This window comes from Anas platyrhynchos, chromosome 15 (genome assembly GCF_047663525.1).
Source record: "Anas platyrhynchos isolate ZD024472 breed Pekin duck chromosome 15, IASCAAS_PekinDuck_T2T, whole genome shotgun sequence".
In the NCBI taxonomy this organism is placed as follows: Eukaryota; Metazoa; Chordata; class Aves; order Anseriformes; family Anatidae; genus Anas; species Anas platyrhynchos.
In genome coordinates, this window is record NC_092601.1 from 19,806,361 (window position 1) to 19,811,058 (window position 4,698).

Consider the following 4,698-nt stretch of genomic DNA (forward strand, 5'->3'; position numbering starts at 1 on the left):
GGTACCGCAGGTCAGCAAATTAACTGCTATGTTACAGAGAGAAGCAGTCAGAAAGGACCAACCACTCTGTCCCCTGGCATTTAGAAGATAAATGAACCCTTTAAAAAGTGGCTGCACTTGTAGGGTTCAAAAGTTTAACATATCATAGGTGTAAACACTTAGAAACCTGGGCAGAGAGAATGAGGAGCAGCCAGGAAGTGTCTAGGAGTGGAGAAGATTCCAAATATTTCCAGAACTGACAAGCCCATAAACTGCTGCAGGAGGAAGAGCTGTATATGAGAGACAAAAGGAGAGGAAGTTTGTTAAGTAGTAATAAAGCAATCTGTGCAGCTGGAACAGGACAGCACTGGTTGACTCAGATGCCTGTGCATTTATGTACAGAGGAAGAAAAGCATACAAAAAAACTACGCAAGGTTCTAACCAGCAGCAAATCTGTTTAACTGCCCTGTTAAGACTCACACCTGCCAAAGCAGAAGCATATAGAGAAATAACAGATTCATAGAACAATGCCACAGTCTCATACCGTGCCTCCGTCTCAAAGGTAACCAAGGTAAGCATGGACAAACACTAGTAAGAGGCAGAATATGCAAATATTGGCAAAGACGTATAAGATGACCATCAAAAGAGTGTCAGCAACTGCAGCTGGCAGAAACAAGGGGAAGGTGCTGGACTGGCCCCTGGGAAGTAGCAGCTGTGAAGATACCCTCTAAGCACCAAACCCAGCTCTCCACAGGTTGCTTTATAGAACTTGCTTTATAGTACTGAGACTGGGCAGTCCTGGATTAAGGTGTGTCCTAACCCAGAAGACAAGGCCAGGGGTGCAATTTATTTAGTGCATGTGACCACAGTTGGTCACAAGAGCAGTCACTCTCTGCCTGCCTTCCAGAGAGTAAGATCAATGCTTAAACAGTTGTTGCCCTTCTTGGACTTGGCCCTTCCAGCCTGGCTGAGAGCACGCCTTCCTCCTTTACAGGGTCACCAGTTTCCAGTGAGGTTTTCTCTGCCCTTTAACAACATCCCATAAGACATTTATTATCACCCCATAAGACATGGCTTCTCATTTTCATTCAGTATTCTCAGTTGTTTTCTTTCACTCATTTACATCTTCCTCCTGAAATCCTTGTTCCCAAACTGCATGCCTAAATTATTTTCAACACTGTGAAGCTATTTTAAAACACCAAGTGTACATCCATGTTACTGAATAGGATTTTATTACAGTCACACGCAACAGACATAGCTAAGTCACAATCCCTTGCATGTAAGCTACCACGAAGGTTTAGTTCTGCGACCAGTCCCCTTTGTCAAAATGCAGGTTAATGAAGTATTCCTGTGCTGGTCACAACTCCTGAGTTGGGAAACAATCCTCCATGGTTTTTGGAAATTAAAAGGCTGTTTTAATCATGGTAGTATAGGACATTCAACAAATGCCATCCCATGCAAACCTGACCTTTCCTTCCTCATTCTGTAGATCTGCAGAGGTGATCCTCCTATTGCACAATCTGTTTTTCACAACAAACACCCATTACCACCCCCCATCCTGCTTTGCATACCAGGACATCCATATCTATGTACCTAAGATCGCTTTCTTCTGAGTTACCAGCAGCAGAAATGGCACTTTAATGTAGACCAACTCTCCACCACATTTGTTTCTCCAGTCTTTCACAGAGACATATAAACTGTCACTTTTCTGTTTATAGTTTTTCCAGTGTTAGCTTCCCCATTGTTTAGACCTTCCTAGCAGGCCTCAGCTATAAAAAATAGTTCAAGTTGGCTCTCAGAAATGAGCAGTTCTGAATCTTCTTGTTTATAACCCATGCTCTTGGCACAAGTGCATAGGAATTAAATAACTTTGTTAATGTACCTTTCCTAATTCCTCGCTGCACAGACACAAATGCCTCAAGATCTTATCAATCCCACTCACAGTCAGGGACTTGTAAGTACAGGCAGCGACCCAGATAAAGATATTCCAACTGGTGCATGAAATCATACCAAAGCTCTCCCCAGTCCTCTCTCCATAGACTGCTGCAGCCCTGCTGCTTCAGAGAGATGTTGCCCCCAGCTAGATCTCTGAGAACTGAAGTTCCCTTCTAATCAAATTATCATGCCAGTGACTGTCTTTGCCATCATCATAATTAACCTCCTCACACATGAAATGCAAATGATCAAAACATTTATTTTCTCCAGGGCTCTGTGCAACTCACCGTCTGACACAAGCAGTGGCTGGTCCGTCACCATACTGGGCCCAGGCTCTGCACCCTGCACGTGCACCTACAGACCACCAGTATGGTGGAAGTGCCCCTGCCCTCCCTTTTATCTCTTCTCTTCCTCGGGAGAAAGAGAGGGTGGGGAGGGAGCACAAATCTAAAGGCAACGGGCGGTTAATTACCCTGATGAGGAGGGATGGGGGAGTGGGAGCAATAACAATGAGGCTGGTAATTGGGAAAAGACACCCCCCCCCCCCCCCCCCCCAGCTGAAGCCTGCAGGACAGGCACAAGGCAGGTGAAGCCTGAGAGCTGCTCTCACCCAAGCTCAGGGGAGGTGCTTGCTCCATATGGATGTGTACTGCCCATGCTTCAGCTCTGGCAGGGTTTGCCAGGTAGCAAAGGACACCTCCACTTTCACCCCTGCACTTCTGACAAAGCTTGTCTGTGGCACGTTACCTTCTGAGGTTACTCAGAGCCCTCTTCATCCTGATGGTGTCCCCCCCAGTTTTTTTTTTTTTTTTTTTTTTTTTTGTCTGATGCTGCTTTTCTTTCACTTGGGAACGATGCCCTCTGTATAGGATGGGTGGACAGCCATAGAGAGAAGGGAAGCTGAAAAAAAGATTTCTTTTTTTCATTCCAGGCCCAAAGCTCTGAAACAGCCCAGTGAAAACTGTCTCCAGGTGGAATCTACACAGAATGCAGCCTACGTGGCCAGCTTTCTGTTTTGGTGTCTGGAAAAGGAAAACCACAAATACTTATGCTTTTCTTTGACTCCTAGCAACAGCGCTCAGTGTTGTGAATAAAACCACCCTGGAGCTCTGCAGGAAGTACAGGAGGAGGACAAGCCCTTGGGCTAATTTACAAGTAATGAAAACACTTTTTACACAATGTCTTGACACTGTAGCAGCCATTTTCTCTACAAAAAACACATCCAATATTTGTTGTTCTTTCAGCCAGGCTTTTCCTGCTCTAGAAACAGTTCTGAAGTGCTCTTCAGCATCCCCTGTGTTGCTAAATTATTTGTGGCTGCAACAGGAGTGTTCTGGTGGAAGTCTCTTCCAGCCGGGCGGCGCACAGCACCACAGCCCAGCTCCCCGCTTGCCGTGGGCACCGCGCTGCGCTCCTCTGCTCCCGGCCAGGCTCAGCCGCTCCTGGCAGCTGCAGGCCAGCTCCTGAGAGACACCGCTCCGGCATCCCCAGGCGGGGACACAACGGGCCCCGTGGCTTGTAAAGGCTTTGAGGCGCCTGCCTTGCAAAGCCATGGGAGCCACCAGAGCACCCTTGCAGACTCAGTACTGGTGACCCATTAACAGCCAGATCAAAGAAACGCCTTTTCCTCATGCACCAGCCAGCAACAGCAACTGTGTCTGCACCATCCTCAGAGCTGCAGCACACACAGCTAAGCACACCCACCAGCCCAGCCTTAAGAGCACTCTCCGGTACCCCCTCCACAGAGCGCAGCTCACAGCTCTTGCTGCATCTGTAAGGAGCTACGCTCTCCCTGTATACCAGACACTTCTTGGACGAGGCATTTTCAGAGGCCCCAGCTCAACAAGCTGACATCATGTGCTTGATGTTGCCAAACAAGGATGAGCTGTTGCTAGAACAATCAATTTTTTAAAATCTCTGACTGTTACCCTTAGTCCTGCAGTAACTATAGTAACAGCGCTCAGGGCTTCCCCCTCTCCAAAAGGCTCTGCAGCTGCACAGCTCCGCAGCACACAAGGCTGCATGTGGTGGCAGGCAGGCTGCTGGCTCCCAGTACCACCTTCTGGGCCAAGCTGCAGGTGCTGGTGCGCCATGGACTCTGGCCCTGGTCACCTCAGGGCTGCCCACCTTCCCCTGCCCTGGTGGCACTGTCCCCGGCTGCAGCAGCCACCTCTGGCCCCCTGCAAAGGGGCTGTGTGGGCACAGGCAGCCCTTGCCCTCTGGCCCACCCATCCTGTGCAGTGCCACCTCCAACACCTGCACTCACAGAGGGACCATGCACGCCACAAGGCAAGAGTGAAGAGCAAATCACACGTGACTTGTTTGTTGAGCTGAGTTAAAAGATCAAGCAATTGATACTGGAATCAGAAGCACACAAAGAAGGAACAGCCAAGTACATTGTCAGTATGGTACACTTCGGCTGCTGCCAGCTAATCTCTTGGCTCCCTCCAGCATGCCCAGTGCTGCCGAGGCTGGCGCAGGTGACACCTGAGGCAGACCTCTCTCTTTGAAGTGGGGGCATAAACGCTGCCATAGGGGTACACCCTGGTTCAGCTGGTGATCCCATCTTCAAGGCACTGGCTGCACACAGCCTGGTCCGGAGCGTAGCAAATCACACAGCCCTGGCAATGTGTAAGGAGACCTCTTCCCAGGCACCCCTCTCCCCTGGCACAGGAAAACAGATTGTCCTATAGCTTAAGTTTCCTGGAAGACATATGAAAGTAAAGATGTCCTTAGGCTTTGGAGGGGACATTTACCTCGTTTCTCTCTAGTTCCATTCTGCTC

At 48.9% G+C, this 4,698-nt stretch overlaps 1 long non-coding RNA gene across 1 annotated transcript; it reads left to right on the plus strand.

Moving 5' to 3' along the window:
* Positions 1–2,468: 2,468 nt before the first annotated feature.
* LOC119718452 (uncharacterized) lies at positions 2,469–4,291 on the plus strand. Its single transcript, XR_005269581.2, has 3 exons — positions 2,469–2,597; positions 2,846–3,069; positions 3,159–4,291. It is a non-coding gene; the product is annotated as an uncharacterized lncRNA (long non-coding RNA).
* Positions 4,292–4,698: the final 407 nt, after the last annotated feature.